This window comes from Macaca fascicularis, chromosome 3 (genome assembly GCF_037993035.2).
Source record: "Macaca fascicularis isolate 582-1 chromosome 3, T2T-MFA8v1.1".
Classification (NCBI taxonomy): Eukaryota; Metazoa; Chordata; class Mammalia; order Primates; family Cercopithecidae; genus Macaca; species Macaca fascicularis.
The window spans coordinates 117,013,279-117,040,785 of record NC_088377.1 but is presented as its reverse complement, the minus strand read 5'-3'; the positions used below and the strand labels follow the sequence as shown (position 1 = coordinate 117,040,785).

General features: G+C 35.6%; 1 long non-coding RNA gene across 7 annotated transcripts in view; it reads left to right on the top strand.

The window, feature by feature from the left end:
• The window catches only part of LOC135970192 (uncharacterized), a 631,278-nt gene that overhangs the window by 94,859 nt on the left and 508,912 nt on the right, over positions 1-27,507 (top strand). For all 7 annotated transcript variants that reach the window (XR_012432622.1, XR_010585760.1, XR_012432623.1 and 4 more), the window contains one exon: positions 23,521-23,644. This is a non-coding gene — a long non-coding RNA (uncharacterized lncRNA). The remainder of the gene's footprint in view (positions 1-23,520; positions 23,645-27,507) is intronic.

The following is a 27,507-nucleotide window of genomic DNA, read 5'->3' as shown; positions in this document are numbered from 1 at the left end:
TATATATATAAAAAATATATATATATATTATATATATATATATGATCAATCCATGTAACGTGAGTTTTCTTTCTTTTTTTTTTTTTTTTGAGATGGAGTCTCACTCTGTCGCCCAGGCTGGAGTACAGTGGCCTGATCGTTGGCTCAGTGCAACCTCCGCCTCCCGGGTTTAAGCAATTCTCCTGTGATTCTCCTACCTCAGCCTCCCAAGTAGCTGGATTACTGGTGCCTACCACCACTCTGGGCTAATTTTTGTATTTTCAGTATAGACAGGGTCTCACCATGTTGGCCAAGCTGATCTTGAACTCTTGACCTCAAATGATCCACCTGCCTCAGGCTCCCAAAGCTTGGGATTACAGCGTGAGCCACCACGCCAGCCAATTTTTAAAAATATTTATATGCATCAAACCTTGAATGGAAAGCATCCAAATACTAATAGAAGCTTTATTTCTTGGTTGTCTCCTGATCCTTTCTATGTGCCAGGCATTACAGAAACTTAAAAAGTATTAAAGCAACCAATTTTGACTAAAAACCTACAAAAGGGGTATACTACTATTGTCCCAATTTAATAGATGAGGAAACTTTATATATTAATGACATTAAATTCATTATTAAAAACCTTTCTATAATTCAGACCCAGATGGGTTACTCTGGAATTCTGTCAAATATTAAGGAAATAATTTCAAGAACTCAGTCAGAAAATAGAGGAGAGGTGAATACATAGCAACTCACTTAATGAAGTCAGCATAACATTAATATTATACCTTATTAATTCCTATTTTTGGTAGGGCTCCCAGACCTTATTCAGGATCTAGTCTGGATAAGGCTGCCTTCTGGGCCTATAAAATAATTTTTGTGTTTCCTGGAAAGTCTTTCCTGATTTAAGAGCACTGTCCTTCTGGTGAGTATTCTTTCGGTTCAGTTTTTGGGTGGTCTGCACACCTGATCCAATATTTGGTTTGATCTGCATGCCTGGTTTAAAACTTGTGGTAAATCACACATGCTTGTGTGTATTTTTAAACTGATGGAGAAGATACAATAAAGATAACTTAAAATTATAATTACCATTATGTAGAACATTCTACATTAATAACACTGCACTTTAAGAAGTACGTTTAAAATTAGAAGGAATCCCAAATGCTTCAGAAAAAATTAGATGTATTTTTGATTGGTGTATAAAGGCTTCTAATCTCTCTATCTTTCCCTGCTTACTTTGAATAGGCTGATTTTTTTCACTTGATTATTTGAATGCCCCAAAGGAAAAAATGAAAAAAACTTGATAAGTATTTATAAAAGTTTGACTCTCAGATTCATTTACTGTATTTTTTTTTTTAACCACCCTTATGCCTAGGCCAAAGTCTTGAGTTCAGGGCAATAATAAAATGTATTTATTCTGAAAGTGTTTTCCTACTTGCATTGATTGCTGAAACAACCAGACCTCCTCATGAAAGAATGATGAATCTGTTACTGACTTCAAGGTTTATGGAAAGTTTTGTTTTTTCTTATGCATTCCAGCCAAGGGGTTGGGGGAAGAAGCTTCAAATAAACGGCGTTGCGATTATAGCAGCTCCATGCCAACCAACAACCTAGAATGACTGTTGGACCTTCGCCAGGGTCCTACTTTAATAAGCAACCCATAAAATAGCAGTTTCCAGAAAACTGTTGCCATTTGTGCAAACAAACAGGACATTAAAAAGCAGGCTGCCCACCTTTTGATAGTAATCTCTGTTAACCATCAGCATTGTTGGGGGCTTGGAGGGATGTTCCAGAAAGCTTCTACTGGTTGTTTTTTTTGCCCTTTTCATTAAAGGACCCCACCCTTAACTCAGATATCTAATTAAGAAACAAGCTAAGTTAAAAAGACCACTTACCCAAAATAATCTGTCTCCAGATACACATTTCTGACATTTGACTGGTTATTTTGAGAATCTTTGTGGAAAAAAACTACATCTTTAAAGAAAGTCTTCATTTACAAGGGTGTCTATCTCTCTACACCAGTAAAAGAGGAAAGACTAAGTCACTAGAATCTCTTACAATGAAAAGGGCATTGGTTTAAAATGTACATAGTAAGCCTTACCTTGTTTAAGATGGTTTTTCCTAGCTATCTTAACTGGACTTTTATATCCTGTTTTTTGTCTCAACTAATAATGATGTTTAGATAGATCTAAGTTTTATTCTTTTGAGATGTAAGTTTTTATCTCATTTCACCTAAAGAGTTCAATACTGCTGTAAATACTGCTGTTTGTTCCGGCTGAACCTGATAAGATATTTTAAAAGAATTTAAAGATATTTTAATGATATCTCCAGAATTTGTGAAGAGCTCTTTTTAATTGACTTTAAGAAACCTACCATAAGTGTTTAAATCAAGTATTTTATCAGAAAAATATAAACTAACTGAAGTGTCATTTAGTTCATGTAATCTGAAATATTCTTTGGCAAATAAATCTAGTGTGAAAATTTGTAAACTAAGAATGCCTTCAGAATTGTTGGCTTTAAACGTAGTGCAGACACTTTTGCCTGGGTTTGCTGGTTATACAGGTTTGTATTGTCTTTATGAAATGTTTAAAGCAATAGAAACTATGTTTTAACCTTGGACTTTTTCTTTGCTTCTATCCTGGGCTTTAGGATTTTTGCTCTTTTAAAAGAAAAATATTGAAATTTGTTTGATTTATTAAACTGCAGTTACAGGACTAGATCTTAAATTATTCTAGCTTCCCACAATATCTGGCTGCAAGTCTCCCACCAGGAATAAGAATTGCTTTGTTCCTAAAACCCTATAAGCTGAAGCTGGATGACTTGATGCAAATTTCAAAGGAAAACATTGTGCCTCATGTGTGGGCTACATAAAAATTTACCAAGCCCCCTGATGCCATAACCATAGACATTCAAACTGCAAACTAGAACAAGAGGTTGACAGCTTCAGGCTGTGGACAGCTTTTCCCAAGGCATTAGGACAAGACTTCTATCATGAAACTCTTATCTCTCTTATTTTTGCCTTGCTTATGCCTACTTCCCTCCCTCCCTTCCTGCCTCTCTCCCTCTTCCTTTCTCTCTTTTTCTCTCTCATTCTTTCTTCTTTCTTTTCTTTTCTTTCTTTCTTCATACCAAAAATAATGTTGTAATTAGAATTGCACAAACAGATTCTGCAGGTAACTTGACAAAACGTCTAACCCAAATCTTTATGTATCCTAAGAGAGCCTTTAGTCTACCTAATAAGTAATTTAAACATATCCCTCACACAACTTTTGTTCAAATTGCACCAGTGATCCCTTTTCATAGAGTTAGCAATATTTGCTTTAATTTAATTTAGTTATGGGGTACTAAATAATGTAATTGCTACCTACTAGCTGAACAAAGATGCATCCGTAACCACTGCTAATACCATATGCTGTAGTTAGATCAATTCATCTGAGGAAATTGAGACCCAACTGCATAAGATAAGAAAACAGACTTGGTGACGATGATAGGTCTTATTCAGTCCCCAAAGGTCTTTTTGTTTGTTGGTTGTTTGGGCTCTTGACTCAGAATCATTGTGGATTTGTTATATTCCTTTTGGTTTTGCTTGGTATTATTTTCTTTAAATTTTGTGCCTTTTGCCTGTCAAATTTCAGCAGAAATACAACACCTAGCAGAATGCTAGCCCAACATGTCAAAATAATAAGCAACAACTATGAAACTGACAAAACTGAATTTAACAATGAACCCCAGACAAATTTCACAAGGACCACTACTTGCAAACCTTCTTGCTCAAAGATTCTTGACATTGACTCATAATTGCTGGCTACTTCCCTAGCATATGACCAGACCAATAAGGAAGGTCTATCGTGGCGTCGAGAGACAGTAAAATCCTAACTGCAGGTTAATTGACCAGTGATACCTTCAGAGAAAGATCTTAATATAAAGGGGGAAAGGTAAAAGTCACTGATGCCAAGATGCAATGGCTTACACTAGACTCAAAGTAAGCCAGGAGTCATGAAGGAGGGGATCTCATACTCCTATGTCTGATATAAAATGTATCAAAAGAACCATCTGAAAACTAAGAAATTATCAGATGTTCTGCATGTTCTACTCATCCTGCTCATTATAAAGGTCCTACACATATGTCTGTAACAGGGCTTATCACAAGAAATCCCTCAAAATTGTAGTGTTCCAGATAAGCCACTCCTACAAATACACTTGCCTAGCAATGGCTGTCTCCACCAATGAGTTAGCAATGGCTCCTTCAACAAACCTATGTGACCAGTGATTTTTGTTTCAGAATAGCTTACATGGACCTCTCCTCTTTGTCTTTAAAAGTTTCCCCTTATCCTAATAGCTCCAGATATGCCTATGATTCATCGTAGCATACATATCCTGGATTCCAATCTCCTGCATATTCCTGAATAAACTTTTTGGGGAGAGTCTGTATCTCTCTTTATTTTAGGTTGTCTCCAAATTAGTATATAAAATCAACATTTTTAATAATTCCAACAGGTTTTGTTTTTGTTTTTTTATAGAATTTGACAAGCTTATTCTGAAATTAATATAGAAATTCAAAGAACCTAGAATTCTTAAAAAAGAGAAAAAAACTAGAAGACTCCCATTAGCTGATTTCAGGAATTACTATTAAGCCAGAATCATCAATACAACACGGTACTGGGACAAGGAATGACAAATAGATCAGTGGAACAGAAGAGCTCAAAAAGAGCTCAACTCACACACTCATTTAATTTTCAACAAAGGAGTTGAATAATTCCAATGGAGAAATAAAACTTGTTAACAGAGTGATGAAATGTTGACACGAATTAAAATGAATCTCAACCTCTACTTCACATCATACAATCCTAGTGCTAGAAGAATGGCGCTTTACAGATAAGATAAAGTAATTATTTCAATAAAGGCCAATTCCTTTTTTTCCTCTGAATAGTTAGGAATGAGAGATAACAATCTATTTCAGTTGGTAAATTTTTGAATAGAGGGGCCTGAGAGAAGGAGATTCTGCTCTACTTGTTAAGAGAAGATGCAATTATGTAAGAGATTGAGCTGTACTCAGGATTTTCTGCTATTCACAAGTTATTGACCACAGTCATGAGCCAACCCTATTATCTTTACCAGGAAATTAAAGACATGGGCTCTGTTGATCACATTTACTCCTTTTATGGATTTTTTTTTTTTTTTTTTTTTTTTTTTTTTTTTTGGCCATCAAATCTGACAGTTCTTTGCTTAGTCCTAGGTTAAGGTGCCTGTGCAATAGCCAGGCTGAATTAGAATCTGAGGGTGGGGCTCAGAAACTGACCTGGTAAATAAGAGTCTGAGGTGACTCTTAGATACACCAGAGTTTGAGGACACAGCTAAGTGGCACCAGAGAAAATGGGGAGATGCTGACATAAACAAGGCCAGCTCAGTCGTAGGACAGTCTAGAAGAGTGTCCTTAAATCTGGGTCTAGGCTTTCAGTCAGCTAACTTCTGGCTTTCTTTTTCTTGGCTGCTCCCTGAATTCTTTTATTGCTTAGGAGAAAAGGTTGGGCTGAAACAGAAAGGCCTCAAGCCTCAAATTGTTCAAAGGTTTGCCAAATGAAATGCTATCTCAGAAGGAGAAAAGTTATCAAAGGAGAGCGCCCGGAAACATTAAACCCCTTTCTACATGCCTATGGCCCCAAAGGGCTCTTTTCAAGCATATGGCTCTCAAGCTAGAACCAAGGAGAGAGGGACACCTCCAGCCTCTCTTTCTCTAGTGGAGCATGAGATACACCTTCCTCCCTGAAAAGGTGCGGGAGAAACAACGTGGGACTTACAGAGACTAAAAAGGAAGGAAAACCTATAGAATTTTGATTATTCCGGTGGAAATGAAGTCTGAAAAGAAACAAATGGATTCAGCTAGGATAACTAGATCTCGAGAGCCAGGCTGTTGAGTGAAGTTGTTTAAATATCATCCAAGGGTGAGATTGGTCTGTTGCTGAGGGTTGTTGTAGCCCACGGGAAATCAAGTCTTTTAAAACTGAGACTCAGAGACTCCTAGCTGGAGTTTGAGTACATGCTTGGGAAAAAGAGCTCCATGAGAAAATCTCCCAAAACTATCATGAGAAAATGTTATTTTTTAGAAAACAAATGCGTATGTTCTTAAAAAATCACAATATTGGCAATACTGTCAGTTACCTTTGATTCTTATACCATTCAATCATTTAAATACTCTTCTTTTTCAGTAAATCCTATGATTCATTTACCCATGCTATTAAATGAAAAAATTGCAAAGCTGAGCTTCAGATACAGGACAATAAATCATATGATCATGAAAAAAAGAGTATTTGCTATGTGGTGGGCATGGCTGGCTTTCAGTTCAGGGTTGCAGCAACATCACAGCAATATAATTATGGCTACCTAGCCATTTAGCCTACTTAGCAGTCAGGGAAAGGGTAATCACCCAAGGCATCAATTACTACTGAGATCATTAGCTATACTTGGCTCACATGAAATGTACCACAAACTTCTTTGGAAGAGGTTGCAGTAAGAAAATACCGGCAGTCATGATGGTTAGTAATGATCATCACAATTCACAAAAGTATTTAAATGCCACATCATGAAAAAACAAATTCTCTCCAACATCCTATGTTAGGTCTCTAGCCAGAGAAACACTATGTTTTAAAATAACTGTTACTTATTTATTAGTTATTTAAAGTTAAACTAACTTTAAACTATGGTTTAAAGTAACTATAAAGTAACTATAACAAAGAAGTTGTGTGGGTTTCAATTATAACCCATAATTGTCAGCTTCTTCTGACAGAATCTTTATTTCAGAATGCCCGTTCCCTAGAAAAAATCACATAGGAGGAGGTGAAATTCTAATTGTTTTCACTTACAACTCAAGTCTGATTTGACTGCAATAGGCACTGTAAGACAGACTTTCTAGTTGTCATGGAATTTTATTTAATCAGGAGTTGTTCGAAACAAGTGGGCTGAAAGTATGAGCTCTTTTTGTGTATGTAAATATGTACATGTATTTTCATTACAACTGTACTATATTCCAAATGAGACTTAACCTCTCTTTTATCATTTTTATTTGTCATTTTATTTGCTGACAAGGTTTGCTGGTGTCTACAGTAATGAGCTAATCTGTTGCAGAAGGAACAATTAAAAACACATAAAAACTGTATTGATGTTCCAAGTTAAAATGCCTTCTGAATGGAGGCTAAACTTACATTGTTTCTAGTACATGAAAGTGGTGAAAACAAAACAAATCTAAAAACAGTAATTGTAAATATCTCTGAAATTCTGATATCGAAATATTTATAAGCTTATTTTTGTTAAATTATATTTGTTGGTAGCTTTTACATAATTTATTAAAATATTAATACAATTATATTACTGACAATAGTATGGAACTCAATGTTGCAATGTATGGTTATAACAATATGAAGCTTTGAGTAATGTAGGCTAGGACTGAATACCAGCTCAGTCTAAAGCAGAGAGAGGAAGAAAGAGAGAGAGAGAAATGAATCCAAAAAGTGAGAGTGAATTTTTGGAGAGTGAATCCAAAAAGAATAACCACAGTGTTTAAAAGACAGGAAATACAGATGAAATGCAGACATGTTCAGTCTGAATAGTAGGGATAGCATCTAGCAATAGTCCTCAACTTGAGATTCACACAGCTCTGATTTAAGGGCTTTTTTTTTTAATACCATGGAAACTATGCAGCCATAAAAAGAATAAAATCATGTCCTTTGCAGGGACATGGATGGAGTTGGAGACTATTATCCTTAGAAAACTAACAAGAACAGAAAACCAAATACAGAATCTTCTTACAAGTAGGAGCTAAATGATAAGAGCACATGGACACGCAGAGGGGAACAACACATACTGGGGCCTATCAGTGGGTGGAGGGTAGGAAGAGGAAGAGGACCAGAAAAAACTAATGGGTACTAGGCTTAATACATGGATGGGGAAATAATCTGTATACCAAACCCCCATGACACAAGTTTACCTATGTAACAAACTTGTACCCCTGAACTTAAAATAAAAGTTATTAAAAAAAATATCGATTCCTTGAGCTTCATCACAGACAAAATAAATTAGAGTCTCTGGCATGAAGCTTTGGATTGTTATTGTTTTTTAAGTTTATTTTGAGGTAATGGTAGATTAACATGCAGTTGTCAGATACAATACACAGAAATTTCATATACCCTTCCCCCTGTTTCTGTCATTCATAACATCTTGCATAAGTAGAGTATAACCAGGAAATTGTCATTCATAAAATTTATGTATCATATCCTTATTCACACCACTCCAATTTTACACGCACTCTGTGTGTGTGTGTGTGTGTGTGTGTGTGCGCGGGTGGGTGCACGCATTTACATACGTAGATTTGTGTGACATCCACCATGGTCAAGATACAGAACAGTTCATCACAAAGATCCCTTATGCTAGCCTTTTATAGTCATAGCCACCTCCTTTCTTCCCCTGGAGACCCTTGGCAGCTACCAATCTGTTCCCGAGCTCTCTAATCTTGCCATTTCAAGAATGCAATATAAATGGTATAATAATGTATGTAAAGATCGGATTTTTTTTCACTCAGCATAGTTTACTGGAGCTTTATCCAAGTTGTGTGTATCAAGAGTTTGTTCCTTTTTATAGGTGAATAGTATTCCATGGTACAAATGTACCACAGTATTTTAAATTATTCCCCCATTAAAGAACATCTGGGATTTTTCGTTTTGGACTATCACAAGCAAAGCTGCTATGATCATTTGTGCACAGACTTTTGTATGAATATGTCTTCATTTCTAATGAAATAAATTGCACAAGGGTGTAATTGCTGGTAGTTGCATGTTTAGGTTTATAAGAAACTACCAAATTGTTTTTCAGTTTGGCTGTACCATATTACATTCCCACCAGCAATGTACAGTTGATCAAGTTTATCTGAATTCTTTCCAGCATTTAGGGTTGTCATTAATTAGCCATTTCGATAGGTGTGTATTGATATCTCATTGTGTTTCAGTTTGCATTTTCCTAATGACTAAAAGATATTGTATTTCTTTTCTTTTGTTTTTTTGAGACAGGGTCTCTTTTGCCCGAGACTGGAGCGCAGTGGCAGGAGGGGGGATCTTGGTTCACTGAAACCTCTACCTCCCAGGTTCAAACATTCTCTTACCTCAGCCTCCCGAGTAGCTAGGATTACAAGTGTGTGCTACCACACCTGGCTAATTTTTTTGTATTTGTAGTAGATATGGGGAGAACAGGTTTCACCATGTTTGCTAGGCTTATCTAGAACTCCTGGCTTCAAGTGCTGCCTTGGCCTCCCAAAATGCTAGGATTACAAGTGTAATCCTAGTGACCACTCCTGGCCAAGATATTGTATCTGTTTTCTTGTGCTTATTTGCCATCCCTTCAGAGAAATGTTTTTTCACATTTTCTAATTGGATTCTCTTCTTTTTACTGTTGCATTCTCAGAGTTCTTTATTCTAGACACAATTCCCTATTGTATTTGTAGTTTGCAAATATTTCCTCCCAGCTGATATCTTGTCTTTTCAACCTCTTGAAAGGGTCATATGTAGAGTGAAAGTTTTTAATTTTGATGAAGTTGTTTATCAGATTTTCGTTTTAAAGATCATGTTTTTGTATCAAGTCTAGTAACTCTTTGCTTATTCCTAGGTCCTAGAGTTATTCCTCTTTTTCTTCCAACAGTTTTATGATTTTTATGGTTCACTTTGATGTAATGTGAGTATGTGGTGTGAAGTTTAAGTCAGGGTTTATTTTTGTGGCTTGTGGATATTGTGGCTTCCTTCAATATCATTTGTTGAAAAGGCTGTCTTTCCTCCATTGACTTGCTTTTGCACCTTCGCCAAAAATATGCTCTAAAACATGTTGGACATATTTGTGTGGCTCTCTTTCTGGCCTATGCTGGTCTCACAAAATGAACTTGGAAGTGTTTCCTCCTCTTCTATTTTTTGGAAGAGTTTAAGAAGTATTGGTATTAATTATTCTTGGAATGTTTAGTAGAATTTGTCCATAAAGCTGTCTGGTCCTGGGCTTTTCTTTTTTGGGAAGTTTTCTACTACTGATTTAATATCCTTATTTTTTATTGTTGTATGAAGGCTTTCTATTTATTATTGACTGTTTTGGTAGATGTTGGTAGACATAATAATGGTACATATTTATGGGGTACAGTGAAATGTTACATCTATACATTCTGTGATGATCAAATCGAGGTAATTGAAATATCCATCACTTCAAAGAGTTGTCATCTCTTTGTAATGAAAGACCCAAACTTCTCTTTTCTAGCTATTTTGAAATATACATTATTGTTAACTATAGTCACCCTACTGTGCAATAGAGTACCAGAATTTTTCTTTTCCCTAACTGTAACATTTTACCTATTGACCAACCTGTCCCCATTTCCTCCTTCTTTTTCCCATCCACAGCCTCTAGTAACCACTATTCACCTTCTACTGCTGTGATACCAACTTTTTTTTTAGATTCTACATATGAGTGAGATCATCCTTCTGTGCTTGGCTTGACTTTACTTAACATAAAGTGCTCTAGGTTCATCCATGTTGTCTCAAATGACAGGATTTTATTTTATGTGGCTGAATGTGTATATATTCCTTGCATATATATGCACTGTATATGCAAGGTATTGCATTGTGTATATATGTCACTTTTTTTGTTCATCTATGGATGGACATTTAGAATGATTTTATATCTTGGCTAATAGTGAAGAGTTCTACAGTAAATATGAGAGTGCAGATATATCTTTGACATGCTGATCTTATTTCTTTAGATGTATCCCCAGTAGTGGGATTGTTGGATCATGTGGTAGTTCTATTTTTAATTTTTTAAGGAAACTCCATACTGTTGTCTATAATGGATGTAATAATTTACATAGTGATCAGCAGTGTATAAAAGTTCCCCTTTGTCCACATCCTCACCAGCAATTGTTATTTTTTGTCTTATTGATAATAGCCATTCTAACTGGGGTGACATGGTATCTCACTGTGGTTGTGATTTGCATATTTCTGATTAGTGATGTTGAGCATTTTCAAATATACCTGTTGGCTATTCATATGTTTTATTTTTTATAAATGTCTATTCAGATCGTCTGCCCATTCTTTAGATTATTTGTTCTTTTGTTATTGAGTTGTTGATGCTTCTGATATATTCTGGTTAGTAGCTGTCTGTCAGATGCATAGTTTGTGAATATTTTCTCCCTTTCTATAGGTTCTTATTTTTATTGTCCAGACACTATCTAGTTTGATATAAATCCCATTTGACTATTTTTACTTTTGTTGCCTATACTTTTGAGGTCTTATAAAAAAAAAAAACAAAAAACAAAAAACAAAAAAAAACTCTTGCTCACACCAATGTCATGAAGCATTTCTCCTGTTTTCTTCTAGTCTGTTTCTTTCATAGATTCAGGTCTACATGTAATCTTTAATCTATCTTGAGTCAATTTTTGTAAGTAGAGAGAGATGTCTAGTTTCATTCTTGGCATGTGGACATTCAGTTTTCCCATCACATTTATGAAAGAGACTGCCCTTTCCCCATTCTGTGTTCTCGGTGCCTTTGTTGAAAGTTAGTTTGTTGTAAATGAGTGGATTTATTTCCAGTTTCCCTGTTCTGTTCCATTGGTCAGTATGTCTGTCTTTATGACAATACCTTGCTGCTTGGGTTACTACTGCTTTGTAGTATACTTTTAAGTCAAGTAGTGAGTGTAATGCCTCTAGCTTTGTTCTTTTTTGATCAAGACTGTTTTGACTATCTGGGTCTTTAGTGGTTCCATAAAAAATTGTGGATTTTTTTTCTATTTCTGTGAAGAATGTCATTGGTATTTTGATAGAGATTACATTGAATCTGTAGACTACGTTGGGTAGTATGGACATGTTGTGAATATTAATTCTTTCAATAGGTAAATAAAGGATATATTTTCACTTATTAGTGTTCTCAATTTCTTTTATCAATGTTTCAGTTTTTAGTGTGGAGATTATTTAACTTCCTTGGTTAAATCTACTCCTAAGCATTTTTTTTTTGTAGTCATTGTAAATGGAATTTCTTTCTTGATTTCATTTTCAGAGTTTGCTGTTGGCATATAGAAATGGCATAAATGTTTGTATGTTGATTTTGTATGCTGCAACTTGACTGGACTTATTAGTTCTAACATGTTTTGGTGTATCTGTAGGGTTTTCTAGATATAATATCACATTATCTGCAAACATAAAATTTGACTTTCCCCTTTCCTGTTTGGATGTCCTTTATTGCTTTCTCTGCTGTAACTGCTGTAGCTAGGACTTCCAGTACTATAGTGAATAGAAGTGGTCAAAGTGCGCATCCTTGTGTAGTTGCAGATTTTAGAGAAAAAACTTTCAACTTTTCCCCATTCAGTATGTTAGGTATGGGTTTGTTATGTATGGCCTTTATTGTATAGAGGTATGTTCCTTCTACAACTAATTTGTTTAGAGTTTTTATCACAAAGGGATATAGAAGTTTATGGAATGTTTTTACTGTGTCTGTTGGTATAATCATCTGGCTTTGTTCTTCATTCTGTTAATGTGATATATCATGTTTATAAATTTTGTGTATTGAACCATCCTTGAACCTCATGGTGAATAATCTTTTTGATATGCTGTTAGATTCAAGTTGCTAGTATTTTATTGAGGATTTTTGCATCTATGTTCATTAGGGATATTGGCCTATAGCTTTCATTTTTCGTTTGTGTCCTTGTCTGGTTTTGGTGTTGGAGTAGTGCGGGCCTCATAGAATGAGTTTGGAAGAATTCACTTCAATTCATTTTTGTTTCCTTCCTTCCTTCCTTCCTTCCTTCCTTCCTTCCTTCCTTCCTTCCTTCCTTCCTTCCTTCCTTCCTTCCCTCCCTCCCTCCCTCCCTCCCTCCCTCCCTCCCTCCCTTCCTCCTTCCTTCCTTCTGAATAGCTTGAGAAGAATTGACATTAGTTCTTTAAATGTTTTTTAGAATTTTGCAATGTAGCCATCAGGTACTGGGCTTTTCTTTGATGGGAGACTTTTTATTACTTATTCTTTTTACTTATTATTGGTCTGTTTGAGTGGGTGTTCTATTTTTTCTTCATTCAATCATGGTAGGTTATATGTGTCCAGGAATTTACCAATTTCTTTTAAGTTTCCTAATTTTTTGGCATACAGGTAAGTGTTCATAATAGTCTCTAGTGATCTTTTGTGTTTTTGTAGTTACAGTTGCAATGTCTTCTTGTTCATCTGAATTTATTTGGGTCATCTCTTTTTTTCGTAGTTTAGTTAAAGGTTTGTCAATTATGTTAATATTTTTAAAAACCTAAGTCTTCATTTGATTGCTCTTTTGTACCATTACAGTCTCTATTTTCTTTATTTCTACTATAATCTATGATTACTAATTTTCTTCTACTAATTTTGGGCATTTTTCCAATGTCTTGAGGTGTAATGTTGGGTAGTTTATTTGAGATATTTCTCATTTGTTGATGCTATAAACTTTCCCGTTAGCACTGCTTTTGCTATATCATAGGTTTGAGTATGCTATGTTTCTATTTTCATTTGTCTCAATACATTTATATATTTTCTTTTAAATGCCATCATTGATCCTTTGCATTTTCTGGAGTGTATAATTTAATTCCATATATTTTAGTTTACAAAGTATTCCCACTTACTGATTTCTAGTTTAATTCCATTATGTTCAGAACACATATTTTATAGCTTTATCTTTTTTAATTTGCTAAGACTTGATTTGTGGCCTAATGTACAATCTATTCTGCAGAATGTTCCATGGGTAGTTAAGAAGAATGTATATTCTGAAGCTGTTGGATAGAAGGTCTTGTAAATAACTTTCACATCCCTTTATTCTAGAGTGAAGTTTTACCCTGATGTTTCATTCTTGATTTTTTTTTTTTTTTGTCTAGATGATCTTTCCATTGCTGAAGTTGTGGTGTTGAAGTCCTCATCTGTTATTGTATTGTAGTCTATCTCTTCCTTTAAGTCTATTAATATTTGCTTCATAGATTTAGGTGCTCTGATGTTGGTTATACATATATTTATAATTGTTACATCCTTTTGCTGTATTGATCCCTTTATTATTATGTAATGGCCTTCATTATCCCTTTTGGCAGTTTTTGCTTAAAGTCTATCTTATCTGATACAAGTACAACTACTCCTGCTCTGTTTTGGTTTGCATTTGCATAGAATAATTTTTCCATCCCTTCACTTTTAGCATATACATATCTTTTCATATGAAATGAGTTTCCTGCAGTCAGCATAGAGTTGGGACTTTTTAAAATTCATTTTTTCCACTCTATGTCTTTTAATTAGATAATTCAATCCTTTTACAGTCAAGGTCATTGTTGGTAGGTGAGGGTTTACTAATGTGATTTTGTTACCTGTCTTCTAGTTACTTTTTTTTTTTTTCTCTCATACAGTCTTCCTCTGTGGATTTTCCTCTCATATAGTCTTCCTCTCATATAGTCTTCCTCTGTGGTTAAGTGATTTCCTCTAGTAGTATGTTTTGATTCTTTGCTTTTTTATGTTTAGTGTATTGTAGATTTTTGTCTTGTGGATACCATAAGGCTCACAAAAACATTCTATAATTATAAGTTATTTTAGACTGGAAAAAGTTGTGTGATTGCAAAGAAAGACAACTGAGAAAACTACACTTTAACTCCACTCTCCCCTACATTTTGATTTTTCAATGTCAATAATTTATACTTTTTATATTGCTTATCTCCAACAAATTGTAATTGTATTTAATAGTTTTGTTTTCCATTCTTTATACCAGAGATAACCATTTACCTGGAGTGCAAAGCTCCCAGAAAGGCATTTTTGTCTTTGGATGGTTACCAAATCATTGATTCTGTAGGGGGATGAGGGTTGGAGACCTCCTATCTAACTATCTTGCTGACATTAGTATTGGTATTTTTTTAAAAGCTCGCTAACTGTCATAATGTGTAGCCACAGCTGACTGAGAGATTCATTTGTGAGTGACAGAATACATATCATCAGTAGAGTTTCTCCAAGATTATATTAGTTAAGTCATTTATAGAAAGACAGACACATGAGGTAGGAGTAGAAGAGCAAGGTCTAGTTTCCTGAAAGATTGAAATTCATAGATGAAAAATGTGGTTAGGGGACCAGTCAAACCAGTCAGTGCTCAGAACTTCCTAGGTCCTAAAAGAGAATGAAAAATATATACACATATCAAAAGTAATGCATATTGTTTTGCAGGGTATTCTTTTCAATCAACAGTATAACATGGGACTCTTCCCATTTTGGTAAAACAAGTCTACCTCATTCTATTTAGAGCGTAGAAAATATTACATGGCATAGGTAATAAAAATATAATTATCAGCTCTGCTGTTTCTGGATGTTTATAATACCTTTATATTTATAATAAGAATATATTACTATGTGTATGTTGGTATTTTTATTTATGTTAAACAAATTTAAGTGACTTACGCAAGTTCCAGTGCCCACCAGAGGTCTTTTTTATTATAAATTGACAATTTATAATTACATCAATTTATGAGGTACAAAGTCATGTTATGCTTCATGAAAACAACATGGAATAATTAAATCAAGCTAGTTAACATAGTAATCATGTTGAATACCTAAAATTTTTTGTGGTAATGAAAATATTTAGGCCAGACGTGGTGGCTCACGTCTGTAATCCCAGCACTTTGGGAGACTGAGGTAGGCAGATCACGAGGTTAAGAGATCGAGACCATCCTGGCTAACACAGTGAAATCCCATCTCTACTAAAAATACAAAAAAAAATTAGCCTGGTGTGGTAGCGGGCACTTGTAGTCTCAGCTACTCAGGAGACTGAGGCCAGAGAATGGCGTGAACTCGGGAGGTGGAGCTTGCAGTGAGCTGAGATCACGCCACTGCACTCTAGCTTGGGAAACACAGTGAGACTCTGTCTTAAAAAAAAAAAAAAAAAAAAGAAATTTACCTTCTTAGCAATTTTGAAATGTACAACATTCTATTATTAACTGTGTTTTTACCATGTTGTGTAATAGAACTAAAAACAGTTTTTCTTCTGTCTGATTGAAATTTTGTACTTTTTGACTATCATCTCCTCATTCCCTCACCCTATAACCACCATTCTACTCCCTGCTTCTATGAGTTTGATTGTTTTACATTCCATCTATATGTGAAAACATGAGTATTTGTCTTTCTGTACCTGGCTTATTTCACTTAGCATAATATTTTCTAATTGTAGCTATGTTGCCACAAGTTGTGGAATTTTCTTCTTTTAAGGCTGCATAGTATTCCATTGTGTATATATATATATATATGCCTTTTCTTTATATATTCACTTGTCGATGAACACTCCTTGGCTATTGGCTGGTTCATGTGCTATTGTAAATAGTGTTGTGATGAACATGGGAGTGCAGACATTTCTTTGACAATCTGATTTCAAATGTACTATGTAAAAAACCAGAAGTGGGATTGCTGAATAATACAGTCATTTCATTTTTAGTTAGTTTTTGTTTTTTTTTGAAACTTCATACAGTTTTCCATAAAGGCTGTACTAATTTACATTCCCATGAACAGTGTACAAGGGACTCCTTTCCTCCACATTCTCACCAACACTTGTTATCTTTTGTCTTTTTGATAATACTTACCCTTAAAGGTGTCAGATGATATGTCATTGTGATTTTAACTTGCATTCCCGTAATGACTGGCGATGTTGAACATTTTTTCGTCTATCTGCTGGCCATTTGTATGTCTTCTTTTGAGAAGTGTCTATTCAGGTCTCTTGCCCATTTTTTGTTTGGGTTTTTTGTTTTCTTGCTGTTGAGTTGTTTGAGCTCTGACATATTTTGCATATTATCGTTTCATCAGATGTATGGCTTGCAAAATACTTTTTCCCACACTCCATATATTTTCTCTTCACACTGTTAATTATTTTCCTGAGCAGAACTTTAGATTAATTGTTCCATGTGAATAGGCCTCTCTAAACTTTCAGACTTACAAGATTACTATGGGTCACACTTAGTGTATTAGTCCGTTTTCACAGTAATATAAAGAACTGCCACAGACTGGGTAATTTATAACCAAAAGAGGGTTAATTGACTCACAGTTCAGCATGGCTGGAGAGGCCTCAGAAAACTTACAATTATGGCAGAAGGGAAAAAAGAAACAAGGTACCTTCTTCACAAAGCAGCACAAAGAAGATAATGCAGGAGGAAGTAGCACACACGTAAAAACCATCAGATATCAGCCCGGTGCGGTGGCTCATGCCTGTAATCCCAGTACTTTGGAAGGCCGAGGCGGGCAGATCACTAGGTCAGGAGTTCAAGACCAGCCTGGCCAACATGGTGAAACCCCATCTCTACTAAAAATACAAAAATTAGCTGGGCATGGTGACGTGTGCCTGTAGTCCCACCTACTCAGGAGACTGAGGCAGGAGAATCACTTGAACCCGGGAGGCGGATGTTGCAGTGAGCCAAGATCGGGCCACTGCACTCCAGCCTGGGTGACAGTGAGATTGCAAAAGAAAAAAACAAAACAAAACAAACAAAAACAAAGAAATCAGATCTTGTGAGAACTCACCATCATGAGATCAACATGAGATACCTCCACCTGGTCTCTCTTTGACATGTGGGGATTATGGGGATTACAATCAAGATGAGATTTTGGGTGGGGACACAGCCAAACCATATCACTTAGTATCCTATTCCTTATAAGGATCTAAGATAGGAAACCCAGTTTGCCAGGATGAGAGTCAGATGTTTTCCTTCAAGGAGAGTTACAACATGCAGATGGCTTCTCACTATCTATAGTTCTACCAATCTAGAGACATTTCATCAATGAGAACTATTTTTACAATGAGCAAATTGGCTTGAAAACACTCCTGATGTTTTACCTTTATAGCATTTCCAATGAAAGAGAGCTATAGATTTAACTGAACGCAAGGTGCACTCTTCCTGCAGAAGTGAATGGGTTTTATTAAACTTTTACTCACAATGCTAAATTTTGGTAAATCCTGTCAAATTGTTCTCCAAAAAGTTTAAATCAGCTTACACTCAAGAGTAAATGAGAGTGTTACTTTCCTCGCAACTTTTCTGACACTGTATATTTTAAATATATATTTTTTAAGTTTGACAAGGCAATGCATTATTTTTACTTGCATTACTTTTATCATGGGTGATTTTGAAAATACCTATGTGAATTTAAAGTTTGTCAGTTAACTTGCTCGTATGACATTTTTCTATTGGATTGTCTTTTTCTCACTGATTTAGAGCTGTTTTTATATATTAGGATGATCGTATTTTTGTGTGTTACGTGTAATATATGTATTTCCTCATGCTTTCATGTGTCTTACCTTTTTTATAATACATGTGTTCAATATGAAGGTAAAGATTGTTGTATTAGTCCATTTTCATGCTGCTGATAAAGACGTACCTAAGACTGGGTAAATTATAAAGAAAAAGACATTTAATAGACTCACAGTTCCATGTGGCTGGGGAGGCCTCACAATCATGGCAGAAGGCAAAAGACATCTCTTACATGACAGCAGGCAAGAGAGAGAATGAGAACCAAGCTAAAGGGGTTTCTCCTTATAAAACCGTCAGATCTTGTGAGACTTACTACTATAAGAACAGTATGGTGGAAGCCGCCCCCATAGTTCATTGATCTCGCACCAGGTCCCTCCCACAACACGTGGGAATTATGGGAGCTACAATTCAAGATGAGATTTGGGTGGGGACACAGCCAAACCATATCAATAATTATGTGGTCAAATATGCCACTTTTTCCTCATGACTTCTGGAATTTGTATTAAGATTGTAATGTGTTTTCTCATCCAAGTTTCTAAATATATTTACCACGTTTTCTATCAGAATGTTTGTTTTATGTAGAGACTGTTCATTCTGTCTCAGTGATCCTTTCGAGGGGTCTCAATGTATACTTTGTCATTGAAAGTTGAGGAGGGCACTGCCCTACTTCTCTTCCTGCCACCAAACTTACCTTGGGAGTGCCCTAAGGCAGGTTCTCCACTTAATTTAGAGCTTGCTAGCTTGTGCCTGAGACCTGTATCCCATCACAGCAGTTCTGTAGCACTTTAATTAATTACTTTGTCAATTGCCCCAGGGACTGCTCTGCCTCCCAAGCCAGATTTTTTCTGATCCTGGGGAGTTTTCTGGTGTTCTACTTGGAAAACTCTTTTTTCAGAAATCCCTATTGAGTTGTCAGTTGCTCACCTCTGTGGGGTTTCTTTTCTAATTAAATCCCATCTGCTTAATATCTTAAAAAATTCTTTAATAATCCTTGCCCTCTGAAGGCATCTTTTCCTATTTTTCTATGATTGCTTTCTCTGTCATTTCAGGGGGCATTAGGGAGAAAGTAAATTAAAGCGTAGGTAGTCAGTCAACAAACCTAAAAATGCATGATAGATTTTTTTTTAAGTCGTATTACATATGTTACAAAGCCTAAAATGAGGGAATAATTCCTAATCAGATGGCATTATAAAAGGAATTTAATACATAAGATTTTGATTAGATAAACAAAAATCTTTTGTCACACAGTCAAAATGTACATTTTAAAAGAAACAAGTGGCTGGGCATTGTGGCTCACACCTGTAATCCTAGTAATTTGGGAGGCCAAAATAGGTGAATGCCTTGAGCTTCTGGGCATGGTGGCACAGGCCTGCAGTCCCAGCTACTGGGAAGACAGAGATGGAAGAATCTCTTGAGCCTGGGAGGTCCAGGCTGCAGTGAGCCAAGATCATATCACTGCACTCCAGCCTGGGTGACAGAGTGAGGCCCTCTCTCAAAAAAAAAAAAAAAAAAAAAAAAGTGCTATTAATCAGATCAAATATTTAATTCAGTTAATACTAGTTTTGACTGAAAAGATTCAAATTAGATAACATAATTATCTAATCTAGGTAAAAAGAAGCTTAGCTTACATTATTTATGATAATCTTTAAAAAGAATGTCAGTATGTGATATTATTAAATAAAATTATTAAAATACTATGCAGACTGAATGAAGGCTTTTTTTTTTTTTTTTTTTTTTTTTTTTTTTTTTTTTTGAGATGGAGTCTCGCTCTGTCACCCAGGCTGGAGTGTAGTGGTGCGATCTCAGCTCATTGCCAGCTCCGCCTCCTGGGTTCACGCCATTCTCCTGCCTCAGCCTCCCAAGTAGCTGGAACTACAGGTGCCCACCACCACGCCCGGCTAATTTTTTGTATTTTTTAGTAGACATGAGGTTTCACCATGTTAGCCAGGATGGTCTCGATCTCCTGACCTCATGATCTGCCCAACTCGGCCTCCTAAAGTGCTGGGATTACAGGCGTGAGCCACCATGCCTGTCCTGAAAGCGTAATTTAATGGGGTTTGAAATAATAATTTGAAACCCACCTTGAGATAAAATTCAATTCTGAACAATAAACGTAGGACTTATGACTTCAGTGATGCTAGCTGCCAACATAGTGGCACAGGTAACAGGCAGGAAGCAGAAGCAGCACATTTTATAGAAGGTACAGTAGGATCACAGTGCCCTGGATAACTTTATTGGGTGCCAATAACATAGCAGCTATGAGATGCTCATGAGTCGTTTGGGGAGAAGTGGAAGATATTATACTTCTTCACAACATTAGTAGGTGCATCAACAGTGGCAATAGTAAAAGGGTCAGAACAAGTGACAGAAAATATCAAAAGCCTGTATTCAGACAATTTCATCATGACTACATGAGCCATCTTCTGACCCTGATAAAGGAGTTGGTAAGATCTGAATTTAAGATCTGAATTTTTGGGCAACAGTTTAAATGCTCATTTGATTTCTCTGAGGCTATGTCACTTAGTGTATATGTTAGTCTGGAAGTCTAGCCCTACCAAAACTAGAAATATTCATTCACAGATGGTATTTAAGTCATAGGATAGAATGAGCTCACCCAAAGTGAGCATGAAGTTGGACAAAGAAAATCTAGAAATACCATATTTAAAGTAATGCTTGTTAAATATGAAATTAAAACTGCAGATTACAAGTCTTATATTATCTATAAAAATTTACAGAAATGATTATATCATAAAGTTATACTTTATTAAAACAAAATATGGTTTGGACTTTGAGTACGCAATTTAAAAAAAACATATTTTGTAGCACAGCTCAAACTGTATGAAATCAGATATTCCCACATCAACTCTTGAGCTCTACTGTTCCTGGGGGAAGGGTGTTTACAGAGACTTGCACCAATATTGAATGGAATTAATTTAATAAATATCACGTTCTCAGGAGGAATAACATGTGCTTGTTTTTTTTTTTTTTTTTTTTTTTTTTTTTTGAGGAATATGACATTAGAAACACAAACCCTACATTGAAAGATGTATAGCCTAAATGGAGAGAATAATACATACAGGACTAACCATAAAAACAAAAGAAATGCAGCAAGTGCAAGTAAAAAGTATAAAAAAGAAAAATTGAACCTTACTCTCAGAACTTTTAAAAGCTTTACCAATGAACTGGCATTTTAGCTACTTCCTTAAAGAGGAGTTAGCATTCAACAAATGGATGGAGATAATAGATAAGGGAAAATGAATGAAGACCAAGAGTCCAAGAGACATCCTCATGAGAGGGCATGCCTGAAAGTATTGGAGAATGAGTGTTAGTTAAGTGTATTTGGGAGTCAGTTGTGGGTAAGGGGCTGGTTATAAGTGACATTAGAGAGTGGGTATGTTTTAGCCTCACCTTGATTGCACTTTAAGAAATTAAAACATTTCAGGTAGAGGAAATGCATGACAAATTATTTGTTATACAGATCAGTGGTCTCCAATCCCCAGACCACCATGATCCAGCACTGGTTTGTTGCCTGTTAGGAACACGGCCACATAGCAAGAGGTGAGCAGCAGGCAAGCAAGTGAAGTTTCAGCTGTACTGACAGCCACCTTACTGCCTGAGCTCCACCTCCTGTCAGATCAGTGGAGGCATTAGTTTCTCTTAGGAGCTTGAATCCTATTGGGAACTGTGCATGCAAGGGATCTAGTTTGCATGCTCCCTATGAGAATCTAATGCCTGATGATCTGTCACTACCTTCCATCACCACCAGAAGGGACCATCTAGTTGTAGGAAAACAAGCTCAGGGCTCCCACTGATTCTGTGTTGAGTTGTATAATTAATTCATTATATATTACAATGTAATAATAATATAAATAAAGTGTACAATAAATGTAATGTGCTTGAATCATCCCCAAACCATCCCCCAACCCACCCCTGGTCTGTGGAAAAATTGTCTTCCACAAAACCAGTCCCTGTTGCCAAAAAGATTGGGGACCGCTGATACAGATAGCAAGCCTCTTATTGCAAGTGGAGGTAAAATGGATTATTGAAATATACAAATTATAAACAATGTTGCACTCTGTAATGTCACTGCATTTAACTTGAATTAATATTTTAAATGTGGTCTTTGGGAGGTATTACTAGTGACAACATTGTTTCCTTCTTTCTACTTTTAAGTGTTTTTCAAAGTTTCTTTAAGTATGTATATAAATTCCCCCCCCCTTTTTTTTTTGAGACAGAGTCTCAGAGTCTCACTCTGTCGCCCAGGCTGGAATGCAGTGGTGTGATCTTGGCTCACGGCAAGCTCCGCCTCCCAGGTTCACGCCATTCTCCTGCCTCAGTCTCCTGAGTAGCTGGGACTACAGGCGCCCACCACCACACTCGGCTAATTTTTTGTATTTTTAGTAGAGACGTGGTTTCATGTTGTTAGCCAGGATGGTCTCGATCTCGTGACCTCGCTATCCGCCTGCCTTGGCCTCCCAAAGTGCTGGGATTACAGGCATGAGCCACAGTGCCTGGCCTACAATTTGCTTTTTATAAAGTATTTTCTCAATTTGAAACACAATAAATATCTTAATGCACTCAGTGTTTCTTCATTTAAATCATTGCTCATGGCATCTTTGCAGTTAGATAAATGAACCATAAATTACACATATGTTTATGACTCTCCAAATATATTATTATATTTTTTCCAAGGACAGAGTACCAAGTTTCATTTCACTAGCAATTTTTCACTATTTTTCTGCCAACATTTCAACACTGGTATTTTAAGTTTATACATGTTTTGTTTGCATGTGTGTAAAATATTTCTAAATATGGCAGGGATACAATAGTATCTGACCATTTAAAACTTTTAAATGATAAATTCAAGGATCCAGTTTATTGGGTATACTGAAGAATCTCTATACGAGTGCTTAGTTGCTCTCTATGGAGTTGCTGTATACCGTAGCTGCTCAATAATATGTCAAATGAGTGAATGAATACAGTAATGATTCCTGTTTATTATAAAGCATTTAGAATATGCAATTTATTTCTTAAAACTAAAATTGCTCATAATTTTGTTACCTATAGTGCCTTTCCAGTTATAGTCCTTAGATACTTATAAAATGGTTGTTTGTCATGTTTTTAAGCCTAGAAATCTGATGTGTACATTTTACGAGGCCATTAAATGCTATTCCACAACATGACTTTTTATCGCTTAATAAATATTCCAATGTAAAAATAATTTAAGTGTATTCATTTTATGATGGTAAATGTTATTTATTGATATATTTTTTAGACATGGATTCTCACTGTGACACCCAGGCTGGAGTGCAGTGGCATGATCATAGGTGACTACAGTCTCAAATTCCTGGGCTCAAGCAAGCCTTTCACCTCAGCCTCCCCAGAAGCTGGGATTACAGGTATGAGCCACTGTGTCTGGCTTGATTTTTTATTTTAAAAACTATTTTGTTTCATAGAAATATGGCCTAAGAAGGGTAGATCATGGCTGTTTATTCTCCAGTGAAGATGTTTAGTTAAGAACATGCAAATATGTGAATGTTCATTAATGCTTTTATTCATTCATACATCTATTTATAAATATTATCTAAATCTACTATGTGCCAGGCATTATGCTACCTGCCAAGGATTCCACAATGAATGCTTCAACTGGAAGGCAGGAGTCAGAGATGACATTGATCTGTTTGGAATGAAGGCTTTTCCTTTTGTTTTGTTCTTTTTTTCCCAATAGGCACAAATCAGGGCCAAGGCATGAGGGGCAAATAAAGTTCAAATATTTTCTTTGGAATTTATTATTTGCAAAGGAAACCAGTTGTACTCACCGAGGGACTTGATGTGGAATACTTTATTTTTCACATCCCAGTGTGACAGCAAAACTGTAATAACAGACCCATAAAATACTTCCAAAAAAGAAGTATTTTTGTTCTGGCTTTATGGTGGTCTTATTGCCTCCACACTATAAAAAGAAAAGTGGGAAACTTTTGTAAGATACTCATTAAATTACCTTAGTAACAAAACAGAGTTCCAAAAGTGAACCATCAATAAAATGTTTATTTAAATAAAAAATAAAAACAGGGTTGCTTCAATTAGGATAGAAAAAAATATAATTAATCTAGAACTCAGTGTTCTCAATAATTTGGGTGATTTAAAACTATAATTTGAAAGGCTGTAAAGGATATCTGTACCATTTAGAAGTTAAGAAACACAATAGAATCCAAACAGAATCAAATTTAACCATTGGACTCTATTTAAAGTTAGAGTGCAAGATTTCTAATAAACAGTGATTTAATCTGAAAATATATATTTTTACTCCTTCAGTTAAAACAGATACTAAAAGTACCACTTTTGCATCTGAAGCCAGCCTTTGTGTATTAGCTGTGTTCTGCATTTCATAGGAGGCCTTGTGAGTTAATAACTATAAAGTTCTTAGAACTCTGTCTTCAGAAATTACTCTTTGTCCTATGAAAAGGTAGATGAGTCTGTAATGCAATGATAAGTCAGTCACCTGCATTACCTAACTTATGCCTTACATATTTCGTATGAAGTATGTGCAGAAGGAACAGTGGAAGCAGAGAGGTGACTTAAAGTTACAAGACTGGTAAGTAGCAGGAGCTGGGATGAGATCCCAGGCTCGTCTGATTTTAAAGCCTGGAATTATTCCTCCATCCACAGCAGTTGTCTCTCAGTAAACCATGATTGTCATCCTAAGTAGTAACATTGAAGCTAGACTTTGACTGGTAGGTAATTTTAGCTGTGAAGAGGAGTTGGCATTATAGACAGAAATAACACAGTAAAGAGAGTCACAGAGGCATGGTGTCTATGATGGCTTGGGAGGTCATTTGTACCTTTTAACAAAACTTCTCAGATTGCCAGTGACCTGCAAATTTCCAAATTCCTCCCAGTTTTACATGGCTAGTGCCTTCTAGTTCTCTCAACTTTTTGACATTTTTGTCTTTTCCTGATAGAAACTGTAAAGCTATCCTTGATTTGTCCCCATTACTACCTCTTATCTAGTCAATTATAAAGCCTTATTTAATAGTATTTCAAAAAATCTTTTCATTCTTTACACTCTTCATCATTACTCTTTTCACTTAGAGCCTGAACCGTCATCAGGTCTCATACTGACTCTGTTAAGTCTCCAAACTTCTCTGAAATTATCCCCCACCTTGCTGTCCATTATCTTTCTAAATCACAGCTCTGATTACACCAGTCACTTTAGAAGCCACTGTCTGGAAATAAACACCAAGTCTAAAGTGGCAGATGACACCCTTCAGGTATAGACAATGCACAATTCTTGCTTCTTTTGTAGTGACTCATGATAATTCTCACACTTATTTAATTCATGTTTTTGTTATTCTTTAATTTTTCTGGACTGTTTTTCCTTTGAGTTGCTTGAACTTGACTGATGTATAAATGTTTTTCAGGGGCACAAAACTGGGAGGAGGCAACGTTGGGGGGAGAGCAATGTTTATACATTGCTCAAGTTCAAGCACAAATACCTATGTTTCTTCACCCAGCCCTGTCAGCTGTCAATAGCCAATTAAGATAATAAGTTTCAAATTTGTTTTTAAATTATTTATTTTTAAAACTGGCAATGCAATTGTATTATTTATCATATGCACCATATATAGCAAGAGGTTTTGAAGTACATAGGCATTGTGGAATGATTACATCTATATAATTTGCACTAACATATTATTGAATGGCCATCACTCTTACAGCATCTTCCACACATCACATCATTTTGTTTAGTTCTTACTTGATTAAGACTTTCTTGTAAGCTGTGACTAAATCTAAATAATTTTATTGGTTTATCATTTCAGTTCATGGTATAATATCTTGCACATCATAGACAATAAATGGTTGTTCTTCAAATGAGCAAGAGGTGAATTATTTTTATTTTCCTTAAGGCAAAACATAAACTTATCCCAGGAAAATTAGCAGTAATTATTCCAATGCTTGGCCTTTACTATTATAAATCAAGCTAGACTTATTTAGTATTACTCTTAGTGTGATGTATTTTGCTTTTCAAAAATAACTTCCTTTAAAGAAATCTGAATGAAAGATTCTAAGTTCCAGCATCCATTTCTGTCTTAACTATTCTCTAGCACCTCATTCCTGTCACATCTATGAGCCCAGAGCTGGCCTCACATACTTTGCTTACTGAAGTCTGAATGTGTTTAGAATTTTTGAAAATTTGTGAATATAGCATCTCATGCATTCTTATTTTTACTATATTTTCAGCAAAACTAGGGAAATATTATTTAAAGTTAGTCTGAGTAATTAAGTGATCTAATGAATGAAACAATAATCTAAGATAGAAAATGTAGTTTTATTATCCAAACTATTGTCCTAACAGAATACTGCTTTATATATAGAGGAGGAAGATGATAACTAAAATTTTACAAGAAGTAAAGTCTATGCCACAAAGAATGACAATAGCAACAGAAACAAAAACCACCAGTGAAAGAGAAAATAGTACAACACACACTCTTAAAACATATTTGGCATTAAGTTCCAAGGCTCTCTGGTAAAATAGTAACAATACACCTTTAAAATTGTAAATATAACTTGCCTATATAATATTTCTCACACTTTTTTTTTGTTTTTTGAGATGGAGTCTTGCTCTGTCACCCAGGCCACGCTGGAATGCAGTGGCACAATCTCTGCTCACTGCAACCTCTGCTTCCCAGGTTTAAACGATTCTCCTACACCAGCCTCTGAAGGAGCTGGGATTACAGTTGTGCACCACCAAACCCAGCTAATTTTTATATTTTTAGTAGAGATGGAGTTTCACCATGTTGGTCAGGCTGGTATCAAACTCCTGACCTCATGATCCACCCACCTCGGCCTCCCAAAGTGCTGGAATTACAGGCCTGAGCCACAGTGCCCGGCTGTTTCTCACCCTTTTCAACAAATGGTGATAAATCGTTACAACTTACCTTCCTTTAAATCATAGTTACACTTTAGAATTTAATTAATTTCAGAAGAAACAGGAAGAGTTTTAAATCCTTCTTAACTTTTCAGTAAGATCATTAGCAAATGAAATACATATTAAAACCTTTATTGAATTGAACATGTATTTTGTTCTAGGCACTGCACGAGGCACTAGGCACAAAGTATAGTGGACAGCATAGCTTCTACCCATTGGGGAGAAATTAAAATAGACAACTACAGTGTTGCAAAATAAAAGATACAAAAGGATAGAAACAAAACCTGTGAGTCAGTGTTATCAAATCATATGACTTCTAAATGCAACAGAAAC